The following is a 22,399-nucleotide window of genomic DNA, read 5'->3' on the forward strand; positions in this document are numbered from 1 at the left end:
TTTTGGGGTAAGCAAGGGTTAATGAAATGTTCATTTTATCCATGTACAAATTAATTTAGTAACGCTTTTTATCCGAAGCGACTTAATTTGGTCAATTTACTTGTTACTTCAGGGCTAGTCTCCCTTAGAGCAACTTAGGCTGATATTTTAACTCACAATTTCCAGGTTAGCATGCTAGCCTGATTCCTTAACCGCTACCGCATCCTCTGTAAGCCAGAAAATAATTGAGATGTGTTCTATGTAGTGAGATACGTGTTTGTATGTTAAAATAATGATTTTATACAGTTAGCAGTCTAGGCGTGTATCCAAATATCAAATGAATCATTCCTTCTCCCTCCGCCCCCGTCTTTTTAGCCCCAGGAATGAGGCATTCAGGTGGCGTGACTGGCGTGCCCTGTCTGCAATCCTCCCTTTCAGTAAGGTAAGTGATAAGTCTTGTAGCACTTTTTAGCCTATGTTTCTGACATTTAAAACTCAAAAACCAAAATATATTACATAAAGGTGTTATCAGGGATTAAAATTCTCGTTTGTATGACGGACAATCGTCATTTGGAAATTCGAATCCCCGGTGGTGCACTCGTAATCAAAGATAACCAAAGATTCTAGAAGAATCTTTGAAGATAACGGTCTCTCTAAAAGCTGAATGTGGAACGCTGGATACATGCTTCACTCTAGAATCTTTCGCCCTCAGCGTGCGCCATCTTGACTACATAGCGGGAGGGAGCATTTTCAAACTCGTGGTAATCGTGGTTGAGAAAACTGAAGCAGCAGCAATGGAAAACACACTTTACAGAGTAACAATCTAGTTATAACATAAACAGTGACAGATTCTTTGTAGTGCTGCAGCGATTAGTCGACTTATTCGACGTAATCCACCATGAAAATTTACAGAGCCGTATAGACCGGTTTCAGGTCCCTAACAATGGAACGAATTGGGATGTTGGCGACTTATCTATGTTGTGAGATACGTGTTAGTATGTTAAAATAATGATTTTATACTGTCAGACGGGTATCCAAGTATCGAATGAATCATGCCTTCTCCCTCCTCCCCAGTCTCTTCAGCCCCAGGACCGAGGCGTTGAGGTGGCGTGAATTCGGCGTGCCCTGTCTGCAATCCTGCCTTTCAGTAAGTTAAGTGTAAGTCTTGTAACACTGTTTAGCCTATGTTTATGATATTTAAAACTCAAAAACCAAAATATATTACATAAAGGTGTTATCAGTAGGGCTGTAACGATATACGATTCGAGCCCGAAATCGCGACATTCATATCCACGATACTGTGTCGCGGTGTGAAAAGGCAGAATCGCGACACACCCTTTCTAGTGTTTCACGCACTGCTTTGCAGCTTACGCGGCCGCAAAAGCAACCCACATCTCCCGCTTTACTTATCGGTAGTCTACGTTGTCCAAAAACAAATAAATAAATAATAATTTCATACCTCTCCTTGCTTTCATTGTAGACTACGTGTGCAACTTTACCAAACAGTATAGAAGTAAACCCCCTCTCCTTGCCCCGTTCTCTCTCGCGCTCCCTCCCTCTCCTGCTCAATGAACACGCGCGACTTAAATAAAACATTCACAATCGTGAAAGCAAGGACGCATAGAAGACGACTAGCTAAATTACTATTAAATCCGCTTAGCATCATTAGCTATCGTTGCTGCACATATTTCTTTAAAACTCTTGCATTGAAGTTGACTGATCATCTCAATACCAACGTTTCCCAAAAGGGCCTGTCCCAAGGAGAACAAGTATTATCTTGAAACTTAAACACACATGGGGACACTGAACAGTCCAATCAGTAGACTATGATAGGCTAAACTAGCCAACTATGCTACTTTGTTTACAACATTTCCAGGCTTCAACCAGACAGCTGAATTAAAGAGGTAGAGTTGTAATACAAAATAGTAGGCCTAGGCTATAGGCTAATCTGCATAAAGTGTACTGTCATAAATATCAGTCATTCAGAAAAATATAAAGGATATAAAATAAAAGATATTTAATAAAATGTCTTTTAAAATGTCTGTCTTCAGCCCCAGGACCGAGGCGTTGAGGTGGCGTGACTGGCGTGAATTCGGCATGCCCTGTCTGCAATCCTGCCTTTCAGTAAGGTAAGTGTAAGTCTTGTAGCACTGTTTAGCCTATGTTTCTGACATTTAAAACTCAAAAACCAAAATATATTACATAAAGGTGTTATCAGGATTAAAATTCTCGTTCGTATGACGGACAATCGTCATTTGGAAATTCGAGTCCCCGGTGGTGCACTCATAATCAAAGATAACTGTCTCTCTAAAAGCTGAATGTGGAACGCTGTTTTTTTTGCTTAAATTGTTTGAACAGGGATAGAAATAGACATTTCACTTTGTCTTCTAATTTGTACCCTCCATTTTTACATTTTTCAAATTTTCTTGTTCCAAGACTAAGACTTGTCATCTTTCTCAAACAAGATTTTTACATTTCCAATCTAGTGGAAGCATTACACACTGCATCACAAATCATTCATTCTCAAATTCAACTCAAATCATTAACTATCTTGAGTAATGTCATTTTTGTACAGGAAGCATTAGCCAAGGATTGTCATGTGTGCTGATTTGCCTTTCTTGTCTCAACAGGGGCAGTAAGGACAAGATCCACCCACCACCCAGTGCATGCTACATATGTGTGTGTAATAAATTGAGAGGGAAAGTGTGTGTGATAAATGAAATTTAATAAAGTAAGTAAAATTTTGAATTTTTTGAACTTTTCTGAAATACATTAGTACAAGGTTTTGATTTTTAGATAATTTATTCCAAGATGTTGATCATTTAACACTCAATATACATGATCAAACTACTGGCTACTGAGTTCAACTAGGGGTATTGGATGTTACTGTTTAAAAAGCTTTATTAGTAATCCTTTATACATTTGACAATCTTAACTTTTTAAAGCTTTAAATTCTGAACAAATACTGTAACTCCTTGATTTGTTAGTGACATTGACTATATAGTACAAATGGGTGCCAGACGTAAAATGAGCTGGTCCGCATTTGGCCAAAATAAGGGCCGCAATCGGCACTATCGAATACTCTTCTGGTCTGGATCTGGCCCAGATCATTATGATAAAGTGCACATTTGGCCCAAATAAGGGCCGCAATCGCCACTATCGAACACTTATCTGGTCCGGATCTGGCCCAGATCATGACGATAATTTGCACATTTGGCCCGGATCCGCCAAATAAAACACACATCCGGTTCAGAGCCGTCCCAGAGCTGGGCCAGATCATGAAAACGGATGCGGAACGGTATTGGCCCGTTGTGCCAAAAGACACCGGCCCGGGTCCGTTTTGCGAATCCGGCCCAGATCTGAAGGTGGATCTGGGCCGGATCCGGGCCAAATACATTTTGCTATCTGGGTTGTTATCTCATATGACGAGTCCTTCTGGTTCTGTAGGACCAACGTCTCTGGCATGACTAGAATGTATGCCTGTAACCTTATACGGACCGTAAAACGTATGCATTTTTTGGTCTCTACAGTCCATCTGTCTTGCAAATAAAGTTACAAGCTGTATAAAATAACGTTAATGTTTGCTCACACCACGTTTTGCTCGAAAGGTGCACAGATCTGCCCACTCCATTTCAAATTCAAACAGCCATGTTATTGGTCAACTGGACTGCCTATACATTTAACTGTGTTGCCTATAAATTTAACAAAATGCCACATTCATCCTCTCACAACCTCTACATCACAAACGTATAGGCTACTACCTTACTAAGACACAAAATCAACAAAAGAAAAATATTATTTGATGACCAAAACTGATAGATCAGTGTGTCTAGGCTAGGTTATTGCACATTGCCATCCATGCCGCTGACATATCAGGCCTAAGGCTACACACATTAGTATTTTATTAAAGGTGAGATGACTATGAAACTATACAAACAATGTATTAGGCCTACCAAAAAAATATACTTTCCATAAGTACACTATATTACAACTCTAAGTATTAGCAATTTAATACACTTAAACTAAATAAACTTCTTTACCATTTAAAATACATTAACAACAAAGTACACTTTTGAAAAGTACATTACAAAAACACTTTGAATATTGCACAATAAGTATGTTTAATTTTAGTACACTGAAGTTGAACTTAATAACATCTACTTTGAAGTATACTTTCTAAAAGTACACATTAAACCTACTTTACATAAAGTACAAAAATTGTAAGCATACTCTAAGTATTAGCAATTTAATACACTTAAACTAAATAAACTTATTTACCATTTAAAATACACTAACAACAAAGTACACTTTTGAAAAGTACATTACAAAAACACTTTGAATATTGCACAATAAGTATGTTTAATTTTAGTACACTGAAGTTGAACTTAATAACATCTACTTTGAAGTATACTTTCTAAAAGTACACATTAAACATACTTTACATAAAGTACAAAAAGTGTAAGCATACTTGCTTTATACTTCATATACTTTAATCATATTTCTAACACACTAAAGTATACTACTTTTTTACCTGGGTAAACAGATATTCACACACACACACATACAGTACATTCACAGTAATCATATGTATGACACATAGACACACAGTAGACATATGTACGCATGCATGCACATGCACACACACAGGCACACCCACAAGTACATGCACACACACAAACACGTACACGCACACATGCACACAATTCAAGAATTTCTCAGAATTATGAACAGGCAAGATGGGGGTGGGGTTGTATAAAATGTATTTTACATCTGAAATCTATGAACTAATCACGTTTTGGTACTTGTTGTCTAGCAGATATCAGTGAGAATTGAGTGTGCATAATGCAATTCAGTGAGACTGTTATTTATATGCCTTTCACCTTTTGTTTTTAGCCAGCAGCCAGACCAGCAGATACCCTGACTTTGCTGAAATACTAAAGCTAAGCGGGCTGAGTTAGTACTTGGATAAGAAACCTCCTTGGAAGAGTAGGTTCCTGCTGGAAGTGGTGTTGGTGGCTGGCCAGTAGGTGGCACTCTTCCCTGTGGCCATAAGCCACCAAACAATTATCAATCCCAATGTCCTATTGCAGGGACAGGGACACTGTACTGCAGGAGATGTTTTCCTTTGCATGAATGTTAAATTGAGGTCCTGACTCCTGACTATCTCAAAGAATAGGAAGGAACAAAGTAGGAAATGAACACAATTTGACAAGCGTGACTTATTTTTGTGGAAAAAATGTGCTGGACTGGGCGGCGGTCATATTTTGTACCGTTCTGCGGTACATCTAGTTAACATTACAAACAATGCCCAGTTTGGCTAGTGAGGCAGTACCCACACTTGAACTGACTCAACCTAAATGTCACCCCATGCCTCTTCCATTGCTTGCAGAAGTGGCATGCGGGCAGATGGTGGTTGGCAGTCAAATGCTTTCCATTGTCACACTGAAAAGTCTTCTTTGATAGGTTTTAGAAATGGGGAGTAAGGTGGCAAGTACAAAACTGTGAAATTGTACAAGAACACAATGTATAGGTGCACAACTGTGCAGGTACACAATGTCTTACAGTACCTGAGGTCTATTTGTAGTGCTGTTCAGTTTTCTGTAAGTGTTTTCAGGAAAGTGTGTGGGTATTTCCACAGATGTGTTTTTCACTTTGAATAGAGGATTTAATCAACAGGAAAAACTGAAATGTAAAGGCATCGGCAAACCTGAGATTCCTTATTCACATGCTTTATTTGACATGTTTCAAAGAGCCTCCAAATATCCACAGATACTATAGGCACTGCACATCTCCTCTACTTCACTACAAAACTCTTTTTAATGCGCAGCAATACAGAAAGAGAAGAGCAAAGGAAATGATCAATCCAACGTGAGTGTCCAAGTTCTAGTCATTTTCTGTGAAAGCACTTACTCCGCAATGTTGTTTGGAGACCACCCAAATAGCCTTCTCTCCAGTGTTCACAGCTGAAGACTGCGAGGTTGAAAAAAAGTCGGTGGAAAATCAATAATCACCTTTCTGTGGCGGAGGTTAATCCAGTGACATCAGCTGACAGGGAAGGATTAATGTACTGTATATATTAACTTAAGGCCCTTCTTTGTCTTAAAGCTCCACTACACTTGCCACATAATGAGGGCAAAATTACTACTAATTACTGACTGTCGTAGAACCTGGGGGGAAACTATGGGTAGACCGTTTAAATACATTCTAATTATTATCATCACTACTTTGCCACTTAGGTGTGGATGTAGAAATGGCTATGGTATTTCAGGAAATATGCACTAATGATAAATATGATTTGAATGATGATGAATGTCAAATAAATGTGCCTCAATACTAATGCATGCTGTCTGTGACTGTATGCAAAAAATAGCACTGTAAGTGTTTGAAGGTCACCTCTGATTCTCTCAACTGTTGACCCTTTGTACAATAGGATCTGTTGACAGTAAGAATCATAAGCCACCAAACTCATATACTGTATGCATGTATGTACAGTATACTGTGATTGAAGTACTTTCTAGATATGGAGTCTGTGCATATTTCTATCTGTTGTGTCATGTGAATAAACAATCCTTATTAAGGGAGAAGTTGAAGAGCAGTGGGTTAAAGAACTTAAGTTGCCATGGAAACTTTGACAGAAACATTTAATAAAATCTCAACAAATGTGATTTCATGCAAATAAATGTGTTTCCATCAACCTTAGTCATGTTATATTGATCTACCCCATCCCAGTGAATTCATGTTTTATTCAACTTAGAAGATTGTGCACACATTTCTATTGTTAACACTCAGGATTTCAAATGATCAATATTCACATCACAAAATTTGTGGAATGCGGAATGGATGGTTAAGAGTTAAGTGCCGGTGGGGCTTGGGTTCTCAGTAAGAGGTCAAAAGTAGACAGAGGAAAGTTTTCCTGAAAGTTTTGTTTTGATCTTATTCAAGATTACTAAAATCTGACCTGTTTCTCTCAATCCCCCTCTAGGAGAAGTAAGGAGCAAAGGAACCGATCAATCTAAAGTCAGTGTAGAGAGAGAACAAAACAAAAATTATAAAAGGATCTTGTTGAAGTTAAATGGCACTTTTGAGGCTGAGACAAGAGAAATGCTATATCTAAGGAGCTGATAAATATAAGAGAAAATGGTCAAAATCTTATATGAAAGTTAATTTTAGCTTTTGTCTATGAGAAAAAGGTGAGACAAAGAAGAGATCTTATTTTTAATATTCCTTTCCTCTGGACAGTGCACATGTTTTGATATAGATCTCTGTGGTTGTGGTTGTGGTTATTGTATTTAGCATACACTTTTGTCCAAAGCGACTTGCAGAATATGAACCTTACAATAAATAAAATTGACAGTAAAAGTGACAGTTTATAAAATTTGGTAAGCCAACATTAGTAATAAACTAGATGTACCGCAGAGCGGTACAAAATATGACCGCCGCCCAGTCCAGCACATTTTTTCCACAAAAATAAATCACGCTGAAAGGCCTATAGGATTCTAACTGTCTCACTAAATTGCATTATCCACACTCAATTCTCACTGGTATCTGCTAGACAACAAGTACCAAAACATGATTAGTTCATAGATTTCACATGTAAAATTCATTTTATACAACCCCACCTCCATCTTGCCTGTTCATAATTCTGAGAAATTCTTGAATTGTGTGCATGTGTGCATGTACATGTTTATGTTATCTATGTGTGTGTGTGTGTGTGTGTGTGTGTGCGTGCGTGTGTGTGCCTGCGTATGTGCCTGTGCATGTGTACATATGTCTGTGTGAGTATGTGTCACACACATATTACTGTAAATGTATGTGTGTGCGTGTGTATCTGGGCGGTGGTAGTGTAGTGGTTAAGGAGCTGGGCTAGCGTGCAGTAGCCTGAAAGTTGTCGGTTCAATTCCCCTTAGTGCCCTTGAGCAAGGCACTTAACCCCAAGTTGCTCCGGGGACAATGCGATCCCTTGTAATATAGCTGACATATGTAAGTCACTTTGGTCAAGAAGTGTCTGCTAAATGTAATGTAATGTAATCTGTTTGTGCACATGAAATGAGTTAACATGACCCCTGGAGGCAAACATACGGAAAAAAATGGTCATCCTAGGCCCTACAGTTCTCAAGATATTCACAGAGAACTGTGTCTGCCCTACCCTCCTTTCGGGGGGTCCAATACAGCGGTGGGGCTACAGATCAAAACGAGGGTTCCATGCTATCCATGTGGGGTTACATGCCCACTAAGTTTTGTGTACCCCGGTCTTTCAGTGTCCCGGGAATCCTTGACGGAAATTTGGGCATGCGAAAAAGAAAAAAAAAAAAAAAAAATCTGACTAAACCTATAAGACCGCGGCGGTCATAAATAATGGTCACAATAATATCAATCCAATTTCAAATATCAGTGATGAAAAGAAACCTTCCAGCTCTAGATAGTCGACGTTTGTGTAGTTTACTCAATGTCACCACTTTGCCACAGCTTCTCATATGTCATATTTTTGTGTTGAGTGCTCTCTGTTTTACGACTTTCAAATGCTTTAAATGGCCTTGTTTGCTGTGAAGTGCTGTCAGCTCAGTTGTAATGGCAGCCATTAAGCACCACATAGAAGCTCGGATCCTCAATATAATGCTTTTCGATGAAATAAAGTAGGTGAGCAGGTGTCAACTAATATTGAAAATGACTGTCAGGTGACATGCTACACAGAAAGCTGATGTGGTTTAAATTCTGTTCCAAGACTTTAGCTACTTTCTATGTATGGTAGCCTCCTTTATATATATACAGCAACATAATAAATAGATTCTTAGAATAGAGTCTTTAATGTCCCCAGGTGGATAATGGTTTCCACTCATCATTCCATGTCCCACAGCTAAGAATGTGGGCATATGACACAAACAACATGTAACACATGACAGCACATATACAGTAACCTGTGTATACTGTAACACAGGTAACATGTAACCTACAGCCCATCCCTATTTGGCTCCATTTCCCAATGGCGTGTGTGGAAGAAACCAGGCACTGAGCTGCACTGATGGTTGTCCTTCTGTAAGCTTCTCTTATCTTCACAAAGGAACTTTGCATATAATTCATAGTGACCATTGGGTGCTTGGTTACCTGTCTGACCAAGACCCTTTATCCCCAATTACTCAGTTTGGCTGGGCGGCCAGATCTAAGAAGGCTGTTGGTTGGTCCAAATCTTTTCCATTTGAGAATTATGGAGACTACAGTGCTTTTGGGCACTTTCTGCAGAAATGTTCTCGTTTTCAAAGGGTCTGAAATCGTTCTGGATGCACTATGTCTGATAGGCTAGGGGTGGGGAGACTGATTATCTTGGCGGCAGTGTGTGTGATTTTGGTGAGTTTGTTTTTGCAGGTGATGGTTAGTATGGTAAACAAACAGGGGGAGCAGTACAGCAAGTGGGTTGGATAATATAAAAAGTTTACTGCATCTTCCATTTTAAAATTATTTTTGACCGAGCATATATGCAAAAATGCACTTTTAATATATGTTTTGACACATGACCAAAGACTTTCCGGGTGTGCTTTAATTCTACCTAAATATAATGCCTTACCCTTTATCACATACAATCTACTCTGACACAAAAAACACACATCCTTTGTTCACTTGACGGACAGTCACCTACAACAGTCCATGTTTTTACTGTCTCCCCCTAATATCCACACATCAGGCTGGCATCATGAGCTACACACTCATAGCTACACACAACTGGAAGTCCTCGCCCTGCTCTATTTTTTTCACATATCAGTGCCCTTTGGACGACACAGGAACAATGTGGCCTTTTGCACAGCTAGTAGTGCAGAAGAGGGGGAAGAGAGAGAGAGAGAGAGAGAGAGAGTAAGTGAGTGTGTCTGATCAGTCATGTGTAGCTTTTTTAATGATGCCAGAGAGGGAGTTCCCTTTCTGGCACAATCTCAGCGCGTCATATTCAACCTGATGAATAAAAATAGGCGCTACAAATGCACTTCGGTGCGACAAGAAAACGAGCTTCAGTTCATTCATTGCTCACTGTGCTGGAAGCTTTGGCTGTATATTTGAAATCCTTTAATTCACTATAAACAGTAGAGAGAATTTGTGAAAAATATCTGTTGGTCATACATTACTTTAAGCCTCAACGATTTGACTAATGTCACTGCTTCTTGTCCATATAAGTTTACTGTATAAAGCTGCAAATTACAAAAGTTAACCATAGCATGGATGAATCTTGGCCAAAAATATACTCTGTGACATTATTTACATATAAAGCATTTTGTGGTAATGACATTTTGCTATAGGTAGATTATTTCCCCCAGTGGCCAAACAACCAAGCCAATGTACCATTACACAACATGAAGCAGGATCTAACAGCAATGCAGAATTGGCTAGCAGCAGTCACAAACACGGCACATAAAAGGCTGTGCTTCACAGTACCACATTGCCTGAAAGCCCAACCAAAGAACCAAAGCAACAAAAACAAAATCACTGCCTTTTAAAAACGGCATCACCAAGAGAGCAGCCTTCATCAGCATTTCACTGGGGTTATCATTCTGGCACCTTCCATTATCAGTGTTTTGTTGAATTACCATGACACCACCATCCCAGACCAACCCCACACATGATGGATTCTCTATCAACAAATAGCAACAAGCTCTTTGGTCATTTGATTTTGTTACTGTGACTGTTTATGATCCGATCAGCTAGCCTGGTTAAAACCAAATTCATTCACTTTGTGAAAAGAGTCTGGGGACTCACGATTGGAATACGTTTCTAACATTATCATAGTGCAGGGCGCAGACTTTGTGTTAACTTTGAAATCATTAGTCCAGCCTAACCATGATCAGGGATTCGTAATGTTACTTCTTACTTTGCCTAAACTTTATAAACTGACAATGAACAGCATGAGCAGTTAGGATACAATGTGTGTAGGCTTCTTTTGTTGTAAATAAATGTACACATTCTTCCGACTTCAATTTTTGATGTTTGCAGGCATTCCCACTACCGTACATATACAACCACTTACAACAACTATAGCTTCATTCCCTCTTGTCACTGATTGGCCGGTCCTTTTCAAACCTGATTAGCCTGGGAATACCCGCTCGATGGTGTTTTAAGCCCTCGACGTTGTCTTCCAGGCAGCGCTGCCACTGTCGACTTAAAGGCACCTTATCCTAACCCTAACCTTAACCCATGCCTAACCCTACCACCTTCCAGGCAGCGTTGCCTTGAAGACAACGTTGAGGGCTTAAAACACCAATAAACGGAATACGCATATGAACTTTCGGTTCCAATGTCCCTAAAACACAGACACGTAAATACAAGAATGAACATGTATTTCTTTGGAATTGTGTAAACAACTGCATTTAAAACCTTCGGTTACAATCCGGGTAGGAATTTCACGGCGGCCATGGCCGTCGTAGCCCCTTGCGTTGGCCGAGATGCCCCTTTGAAAATCAGAGGTTTACAGGCCTTGGTGCCCCCTTCTCTCAATATTCTGGTTTGCGTCGGACTAATAGCGTATTTTATTAGCCTATGGCCGGACAAAATAATCTTTCACAGCGCAAATTATTGTAGCATTTTACGCAGTGGAAAAGTTACAGCGCATGGAAAGAAAGTAAGTGCGTCCAGATTCCCATTCTTCTCAGTTGAACTACTCGCGAAGTAGCCTACTCATCATCAGAGGTGGAAAGTAACGAAATACATTTACTCAAGTTACTGTATTGAGTAGGTTTTTTGTGTATTTTGTATTTTTCAAGTAGTTTTTAAAATCGGTAATTTAAATTTTACTTGATTACGTTTTGAGTGAAGTATTGTATTTCGCTACATTACAAATCCCTTCCGTTACTGAGTAAAAAAAAAAAAACTTTGACTAACGAAAACCGAAAGGAAGACAAAAAATCACGCCCGGAACCACTAGTGAGTGACTAGGCTACCAGGCGCCAAGTCTTTCTGTAGGAGATTGGGAACGAGATGGAGGTGGATCAGGAGAGCGACCACAGTTCAGAGAACGTTTCACTAGAAATGCTAGCTGAAACATTGAACGACGAAAATCCTTGGCCACATTTGAAAGACTGCTTTTCATTTAAATTCAAGAGGGCCAACAGTATCATCATGCAATGCCAGATGTGTCTGCCAAAGGTGACTGAACTGGCAGCATTCAATAACTCCACATCTAATCTGCGGAAGCATGTTTTGGTAAGTATTTGTGCATTGGTACTTCAAACAAAGTTTTCATGACTAATAGCAAATTGCCAATTAGCAAAACAACCTGTTTCGTGGCATTGCTAATTTTTTCTAGCACTAGCAACCCATAGGACAGAGTCGTAGGCTATGTAGGACACTGGCTAAATTAATTCACATACTTCTAATTAGCTCATACGGGTGTGTAGAAGGTAGTCTGTAGGTTGCTAGTCTGAGCTGTGAACATGAGCCTCGGTTGAACAAATAGGCTGGGGCCCACCGAAATTTTTTTTTTTAGAGAATTGTAGTATGAGGCACTTTGCCTGCTGTGACATTGATAATTGTCAGGTTAGCATTCTAGTCACTTGGCACTTACAGTTTCTAAGAGCAGAATGTAGTCAATGTTCTTTTAGGCAAATCCTTCCACTCGGCAGCCATTATGCAACGCATTTTGGGCGCCAGAGAATGTCTAAAAAGAAAGGTTTTGGCAAGATGGCGCGAGCGGAAAAACAACTGCGTGAGATGTGTAAAACCTTTCTTTTTAGTAAACTCTGTACACAGAGAATGTTCTCAATGATTCAGTTCATGTTTAGAGACCCTGGTGATGCTTCGAGTAAAGTTTCATGTTGTGTTGAGCTTTCTTAGTGTTTTAAAAATAGCACTACCATTCAAAAGGCCATTTGACTTGAAACGACTATGGTCAATCTTAAAAGTGGCGCTTCCGTCCTTGATGCTTTTATACGAATGTTTGACTTGGGTACATTCACATAAAGACCCTAGGTTGCATTTTGGCGAGAGTTACGCTTTAAACTGTTTTAACGGTTATTTTCATTTGTTCAGGAATCTCTGTTAGCAAGTAGTGTTCTTTATGAAATGTCATAGATAAAATGTAATGACTATAGAAATAGAAAACTTTTATCTATCAATGTTTTAATTTTGGTCTGTTGTAATGAACACTACATTGATTGATGTACTGATAAAAGCCTTTTCTTTCTTCACAGAGGAAACATCCATCTAAGATGACGGCTTTTAATCATGCAAAGAGGGGCCATCAAACCCCAAATCCACAAGCACCAAAACCAAGCAAGCAAGCGAAAATATCAGATGCAATGTCAGTGGGAGGCAACCGCAGTGTGACACAGGGAAAGATTGACAAGCTCATTATTAAGTTAATTTGCGAGGGTCTTCATGCATTTTCTTTAGTTGAACAACCTGCTTTTAAAGAGCTAGTAGTGGCACTCAATCCCCACATCAAGGTAATTTCCAGACCCACAGTCCGGACTAGAATAGAGGGATCTGCTAATCAAATGAGGAAAAATATGATATTGGAACTTAGTGAAGTCAGCTATGTTGCCACCACCACAGATTGTTGGACAGCGCACCAGCAAAGTTTCATTGGGGTAACAGCTCATTGGATAGATGAGGGAACCTTAGAGAGGAGATCCGCTGCACTGGCATGCAAGAGACTAAAAGGGTCCCACACCTTTGATGTCGTTGCAGGTGCACTTGATGAAATACACTGTCAATATCGAATAAGGGGGAAAGTGGTAAGAACCACCACAGATAGTGGCTCGAACTTCATTAAAGCATTTAGTGTGTTTGGTGAGCAGAGCCAGTCTGAGGATGAAGAATCCGACCAAGATTCTTCTGAGGAGGCCCATGTCAACTACCTAGACACCTGCAGCATCCTGGAGAAAGACAATGGTTTAGAGTACCAGCTTCCCACACACCAAAGGTGTGCATGCCACTTGTTAAACTTAGTTGCCACAACAGATGCTGACATGGCAGAAAAGAAGAACGATACATACAAGAGGCTATCACGTGCAGCCTTTGGGAAATGCCAAGCCATGTGGAACAAGACGGGTCGTTCATACATGGCAGCAGAAGTTGTGGAAGATAATTGCCAGCTCCAGCTCATTCAGCCAAATCAAACACGGTGGAATTCAACGTTCATGGCCGTGGAGAGAATCATACGGATCATACAAGAGAAAGGGGAGGAGGCAATCAGGAATGTTTGTGAAGAATTCAAATTGAAAATGTAAGTTTTAATTAGCATTTCATCAGTATGAAATGTTTATAACAAATGACAAATTAATGACAGCTGAAAAACGGTGCATGAAGCTACCTTGTATATTTCCTAACCGAGTATTGCTCAGTGATGAAACCTTTGGTAAAGGCCTTAAACATTCTTCAGTCGGAGACCAACACACACTTAGGGTGGCTTCTTCCAGTGATCTTTCAACTGCAAGCAAAACTCAGAAGGCAAGAGACATCCTCCAAGTTGTGTCTACCACTCATCAGAGCCATTCAGGATGGTGTCCAAAAGCATTTTGGTGAGATGATGGAGGACCCCGAACTGATTGCTGCAGCAATACTTTTACCAAAGTTCAAAACCACCTGGACAGAGAGGCCTGATATAATTGAAACAGGTATGATATGATATAAATATCATACTGTGATATTTAATTGTTTATTGCAGGTGGTTCCACTTTGTTTTTATTCAATACAATGGGATATGTGCTATACTGTATTACATCTCAAATTGTAATTATTTTGCTATTTGTGGTACTCTCTGCATTATGATGCACTCTCGGTAGACTAATCAAAGCTTAATTGTCCTAAATATTGTTGTTTGTCACTCAAAAGGTCTGGACTATGTCAGACAACACCTTGACCAGATGGCAGTGGCTGGGGTGGAGCAAGTTGGACAACAATCATCAGATGAAGATGATTTCTTCTCCTCAATGAAGTCCAAAAAGTCAGAAGGTACAGGGGAGTTAGAGGGGTACCTAGCCTGTGCCTCAGACAATATGGATCTGCTGAACTCATTTTCAAATATAAGAAAACTCTCTCTGAAACTCAACACGGGCCTTCCTGCCTCAGCTGCCTGTGAGCGGCTTTTCAGTTGTGCCGGGTTACTGTTCACTGCAAAGCGAGCAAGGATGAGCACAACAAACTTTGAATATCAACTGCTGCTCAAACTTAACAAGAAGTTTGTAGACTAACCCTCTTAAAGGAGAAATCCGACGAGTTTTCACATAGATTTCCGTTTTCCGAGTATTGCTGCTGGTACGAAAACAACCGGTTTTACCTAGCTTGAGTTGCTACGGCCAGCAGCTAACGCAGCCTGGCAGCTACAGCGCTACACTCTGGGTGTATGAACATAATGGAGGCTCATGAACATGCCCCTAGAGTGTAGCACTGTAGATGCCTGGTTGTGTTAGCTGCTGGCTGTAACAACTCGTGCTAGGTAAAACCAATTGTTTTCAGTTTTTTTTTTTTCCGTACCGGCAGTACTCGGTGACCTCGAGAAACAGATCTATGTGAAAACTCACTGGATTTCTCCTTTAAGGTGGACATATATACAATGGGGGAGTGTCATTTCTATTTTTTTAGTTAGAAGTTTATTTGACGTGTTTTATCTTTAGACATTAAACGCCCAGCCTGCCATCAGAGTGTTGCGCTATTCTGCTTTTATTTTTCTGAAATGTCCCTGACATTGAGATTTTAGTTCTATTTTGGTCATTTATGGAGTCAAAACACGTGATTTAGCCTTGATTTGCACTATCACTGTTTATGTTAAAAGAAGGATGGCCCTCAGAATGAACAATTCATGGCAATTCCACTTTCAATTGATGTTTGAAAACATTTTATGGGATGTTCTGCACAAAAATGGCACATTATACATTTATAAGGGTCTTAAATGTCATGTGTGGCCTGTTTTATGTTGTTATTGCATTTGTATAGTGCTTATTAATAACTGTTGTTAATGTTTGAAGAAAAGAAGGATGGCCCTCAGAACCAACAATTTATTGCACTTTTACTTTCAATTGATTGTTTGAAAAAGTTTTATGGGATGGTCTGAACTAAAATTGCACATTATACCTTTCTAAGGGTCTTAAATGTCATGTGTGACATGTTTTATGTTGTTATTGTATTTGTATACATTTTTCTTTAAGTAAAAACAAAATAGGTTTGGATTTACAGTATGACCCCCCTTGTCCTATTTTCACTAAATGGGAGAGATTTTATTTTGGTAATTTCTGGAGTCAAATACTTGATTGGGCCTTGATTTGTTTATTAATAACTGGTGTTTATGTTTAGAAGAAAAGAAGGATGTCCCCCAGAACCAACAATTTATGGCACTTTCAATTGATTGTTTGAAAACGTTTTATGGGATGGTCTGGGTCTTAAATGTCATGTGTGACATGTGTTTTGTTGTCATTACATGTGTATACATTTGTATAGATTTTTCTTTAATTAAAAACTAAATAGTTTTGGATTTATGACCCCTTGTCCTATTTTCACTACATGGGAGAGATCCCCTGCCCCGTTCAACAATTTTTCTTTTTTTTTTAAATGTAACTAAGTAACTTTTACTTAAAATACATTTTAAATTAGCTACGTATTACTTTTACTTGAGTAATTTTTCAGATGGGTAATTTTACTTGTACTTGAGTAATATTTCGTCCAAGTATTGGTACTTTTACTTGAGTATGATATTTTAGTACTTTTTCCACCTCTGCTCATCATACAGGCATCACAAGTATCACATCACATGAAATAGCTTTTTCTCAGCTTTTAAACAATGTTAGCCATTTGGTGAACGGTTCACGAGACAAATAAATACTATGATTAAATTGAATAATAAATTCTAGGATCTGCACCCATCTCCCTACCCATTCATCTTGGAATACTTAACGAACCCTTCGTTCAAAACATGGCAAACCATATATCAAAATAAACAGCAGACCTTACCGAACACGAATATTTAAAGCAGTCCCCTGTACAGTTAGCCATTCTAGAGTAATCCGGTTTTGAATTTGTAGCAAATTTCGACATACATGTCTCCAAATTTGGGCTTTAAGTTTCACAACATGTTTAATTTTTTTCCTACGTGATTTCATAACACGCCAAATACAAAATAAATGTTACAACTATCGCCTAGATGTCGGTAAATATTAAAATCAGAGGATATACAGCTGACTAAGAGTTTGTTAAAGTAGCCTTAATGATGCTAAGCATGCATCTAGGCTATTTGAGTTTCTTAAAGGAGAATTCCGGTGTGAAATTGACCTTAGCTGCACTGAAAGATGTTGCCGAGTACTTACATGTGTCCAATAGGCACCTTCGGTCACCCCCTAGTATTCCGAATTGCGCCGATTTTCGCCGAACTTGCATAAGGTTTTCAGCTAGCTGTGGGGGCATAGCGTAGCCTATGCAGCTAAATTGCTATTTTTACACCATTAAAATGTTCCAAGTAACTCCACTCCACACTGCATTGGTAGACTTCTGAGGGTCCTGACATTTAAAACGAGATACTGAGAACTTTGGAAGTCAACAGGAAGTTTATTAAAAAAGACTGTTTATACAAGCAGTACCTTCAGAGAATCTCTCCGCTGGCCGCCATCTTGTAATGAAGTTGCGATCAGTCGACTGCCGAGCACGAACGAACAGGAAGGACAGGGGAACAGATTGCAAAAGTAATTACAAAATTACTAATTACTAATTACAAAAGTAAATAGGAAATATATAGTTACTGTCTATATGAGCATGATGAGTACACGGTATCAATGAAGCTCAAAAGGTTTTACATCAGTGATGGGAATCTCGCGTAATGTTGTTGACGGAAGACGTGCTGCACACGTGAAGGAAACATAAATAAACTTCCTGTGCACTTCCAAAGTTCTCAGTATCTTGTTTTAAATGTCAGGACCCTCAGAAGTCTACCAATGCAGTGTGGAGTTACTTGGAACATTTTAATGGTGTATACAGTAGGCTATAAATTCTTAAAGGAACCATATGTAAGATTGTGGCCAAAACCGGTATTGCAATCACTTTCAAATTACTGTAGGGCGGTGTGTCCCCTCCCCCTCCCCCTCCCCCCTGACTCGAGGTTGCCAACCCGGATGCCGAAACACTACTGACTTTCTTATTAGTAGTTAGGTGGAGGGTGGTGCATCAGGCCAAAACACGACATGACATGACAAAACACATCAACATCAGTTGAGGGCTGCAACTTCACTTTTTAAATGACAATATCCTGGCTGGACTACTGTTGTCAGTGATATAAGTATTTGAAATGAACATGATTTCTTAATGTCTAGTGACATATCAGGGCTATTTTATGATTAAGTGAAATACATTTCTTACATACGGTTCCTTTAACTTTGGCCTTGGTGCACTGACATGTGGCCTTTTTGCCCCCCACCAAATATGCCCAACTGAAGGCCAAGTGGCCTTGTCCCCAAAATGGTGAAATTCCAAGCCTGGTTACAATATTGCTACACTTTTGAAACAATTTAGTACGAATTTAATGCACCAATTTAAGTTTAATTTCACTGTAGTTATGACCATGCTGGATTTCGGGAGTCACTCAACCTTTTCCAGACCTACTCTCAATAGAAAAGGGTCTGGTGTCAACAAGGCTAGAACCTGATGGAAACGTTAGTGAATTATGATGTTCCAGACCAGATAACTGCATAAGAACAAACTCCAAGCTCTTGGTGTCGGCGTCCATAAATACCAACAATAACCAGACAGAATAAGCTTTAAAGAGCCATAACCCATAGCTTACACTACCAACCACTAATGAACCAATTAAGCCTTAAGTGCAATACTTAAGGCAGCTTAAAGGAAAGTCTGGCCCATCATGTTAATGTATACTTTGCAGTTGTATTAATTGTTTCAGTCGAACAGTACAGTATATGTCCAACCAAACTGTTGTCACTTATAATTCAGTACTGCATAGACCACCCTCAGGCCATGTAATCCTAGTCAGTATGTGGGCCCATACATTAGAGGTCCTTGTCAACTGCACCAGACAACCATTCCCTATGTTGGCTAATCCTCACTGGACCAGTATGTATAATGTCCCTTACCACCCTAAGCATGCCAAACAGTTACCTTGTGGATCTTGTCATTTGTCTGCAGAGGCATGTCAGCTGCCTTGTAGCTTTGCTCTGACACTTGCATTTAACCATCTGCAGACATCTTTCCACTCTGGTGAGCAGTGAAGGCATTGGATCCTGGGTATTGATTTTTCTCAGGCAGCCTAGTGCCTTGGCCCACAAAAGCCACGATCATCTTCAGGGGTCACTGTCCCACACAAGTGAAAGAAGATGTGACAGATTTTGCATTTGTTGGTGGCATTGCATACTTGTAAGACAGGCATCTTTAACTACATTTTAGCAGTATGTTGTGAGATTTATAGAGAGGATGACTACTTTAAATTAGTAGTTAAAAACAAAAGTCAAACTAAATAATGTGTTGAATAGTCTATGGATGCCATTTCAGTCAGCCAGTAATTTTCTACCACAAACCCCTTGAGAAACAGTTGGATGCCACTTTAATTTTTTTCTTGAGTTCCCCCCTTTCACCAATCCTTTGTTAACATGGCAATTTACACTGCAAAATATTCACAAATATTCAGTGACAAAAATATATGCTTCTGAAAGTCATTTTCTAAAGATCATTTGTAAATTTCATCTTGTGATCATGATTACAAAGCAGGTTAAAAGTAAATCTAGTGCAAAATTATGTTCATCAAAATTAAAGTTCATCATCCTGATTTGCATTCCCTTTGTTTATATATTAGTGAGATGTCAGTACCCATCTAATTGCCTTTAGTCTTTAGGTTGTTCACTTCAAAGTGATTTGCTTTCATAATTAATATAGGTTCATCATAGCAAGCAATATTTTTATCCCAACTATTTTGAATGTCATTTTACCAACTACTCCTGGTAATGATTGTCTCATGCTGTCTTCTTCCGCTAATTCGGATAATAATCTCAAAAATGATGGGAGCCGTAACTGGTCAATTCCTAGTACAAGTTAAAAAAAAATAAGCTAGTGGATAGAGAAAAAGAATTGGACAAGATAAATCAGAGCCTATGGAATGAGAATGAGTGCCCTTACGAAATGCCCATAGACGAGCACTTAATAGTGAGGGATTATATGGACATGAGAACAGTTGAGGGTAGTGAGGATAAGGGAGAATATGAGTCAATGGAGAGTGTGTACACAGATATGAAATCATTGAAGGGTAGCAACATAAATTAAGAGTTTGAATACGCCACTAACTGTCTGTTTAGCAATCCATAATGCCACTAAAGCTTGAACAACTAAATAAAGAGGACATGACAAAATAGACCACGTAAAAAGAAGGCTGTTTAGTTGTTATATGACCATAAGCTTTGCATAACAGAAAGTACAGAAGTTATCCCACCTTCAATGATTGAATCAAACACACCGTTTAAAAAAGAAAAAAAGAGTGGAGTGTATATATAATCGTATAATCTAACAATAAATAAAGTATTTACTATATAACCTAACAAAAATAATCAAAATATTTACACCATAAGCAACACCTTATATTCAAGTATTACGCAGATCTAGACCCACCCTAGAAAAGGGGGCCCCCGTAGGCAAATAACAGAAGCAGAAGAACCAGAAAGTAATCCAGGCAATTAAGCCACTACGCTACAGTAAAAAGCAACCTTCCAGAAGCGGATGTGAAGATACTTCAGCGGGCTAGAATTAATGCCAACAAAAGGCTGCGCTATCTTGTAAGCAAGGAGAAGCCACCGGCTCAACAGGACCGAATGGTGGCCGTTCCCAAATCTACCTGCGGGCAGCCTCCCCAGGAGCCTGTGGAACAGAAGGTTGATCGCCTTGAGGCGCACATAACAGAGTTGAAGCTTCAAAATGTGGAGCTACAGTACTTGCTCAAAATGAGACACTCAACCAAAGATTGTATTATTATCAGCGCCTAAGAGACACTGGTCACTTCAGCTCAAAGCCTTAGTAAAAAAGGTCTCTTAGACACTCGTATAGGCGAGATTCATGCAAATCTGCATGCATGAGAGATTAGAAACTGTATAAGAGTGTTTTTTGCACCTTTAGTTAAGTAGTAGTCAATAATACACAATAGGTAAACCACGCCTATAAGAGTGTCCTTTCAAGCTTAAGTTGAAATGTATTGCATCTTATCTCTCGTATCAGTATTGTATCCAGTATACTCAAATATAATAAGTGTGTTTACCAATATCAATATACTATATTTACATAATAACCATTGCATGCAGGTATTATTTTAAGATCAGCCTTTATAGTTTTAATCTTCTATGGTGTGAACTGAATACTTCACTAATAGCACTGAAGTATAATATTTGAAGTAGAATAGTGTGTGGTTTGAAGTAGAATAGTGTGTGGGCTGAAGTATAATATTTGAAGTATAATATAGTGTGGTCACAATTATGTATTCTCAAGTAGATTAGGATTGATATGTCAACATAACATGTTTTGTACTGTTTGCCTGAAACGACATGGTATTGCCATAGAAGGAAATTGCATCTCTTTCACTCTCTTTCAATGACACCTAAAAGGGACAAAATGACTTGAGCAACCTCTACTGTTATTTTCTTTGTGCAGGGAAGATATGATAGGAGTAATAAATACTGTATAAGGGAAAGTGCAGATGGGGTGTAGCAGTCTTTTTCCTTTCCCTACGTTACATCCCCCAGGGGAAGGTTTTTGGCTCTTTGTCCCTCTGACAAGACAATTGGGAATGCGACACTACGATAGCACAATTGGTGTGGGTCCTAGAACTGCACGCCCATTAAGGTAGTAATTTTTGCTTAAGAGAGGTCAACATTGAGGTTGCAACATTGAGACTACCGTCCCGGAAAGAGAAGTGAGAAACAAGAAACTCATTTTAAATTGTGTTTCTTACTTTGTAACATCCACATTGTCTGCCGAACTTATGCTAACCGTTTTGCTATCTTGTAAACAAATCCATGTGCTTTATCGTTACCTTTTTCCACAGTTTGAAATAGTATAATGCACAATTTATCTAGCAGAGGGGGAAATCCTGCCAAGTTTCCCTTTAACTATTACTAATAACATAACGAAGCCATCATACCAGAATGTGCGCTCTGTATCCCGATGTCTCTGTTTGCTGCACTGTGTCTCATTTTGTTGCACTGTGTCTCATGCTACCTTAGCCTGGGCCTTTTGAAGAAACCAAAGTCGGCCTTGAAGCTGCAAGATAACGCGTACACAGGGCGAGCTCTACTCATAACAACCAGTAGGACAGTGCAGGGGGGCGAACAATATTTAACCCATGCACAATGTATGACCTGTGATCACTCTATACTGTACACCCCTGAACTTTCCGTAAACTTAAGGTGAAAAGTTCGTACCCTTGGCAGCAATATTGCTGACTTGCGAAGATAAGAGCGAACAACGATCCTTTCCT

General features: G+C 39.2%; 1 long non-coding RNA gene across 1 annotated transcript; it reads left to right on the top strand.

Annotated features, from left to right (window-relative positions):
• The first annotated feature begins 354 nt into the window (after positions 1–354).
• Positions 355–2,727, top strand: LOC121707785. The gene is made up of 4 exons (XR_006031400.1): positions 355–421; positions 1,054–1,126; positions 2,031–2,108; positions 2,610–2,727. It is a non-coding gene; the product is annotated as an uncharacterized LOC121707785 (long non-coding RNA).
• The last annotated feature ends 19,672 nt before the right edge of the window (positions 2,728–22,399 follow it).

Source organism: Alosa sapidissima, chromosome 4, assembly GCF_018492685.1.
Source record: "Alosa sapidissima isolate fAloSap1 chromosome 4, fAloSap1.pri, whole genome shotgun sequence".
NCBI classification, from domain to species: Eukaryota; Metazoa; Chordata; class Actinopteri; order Clupeiformes; family Clupeidae; genus Alosa; species Alosa sapidissima.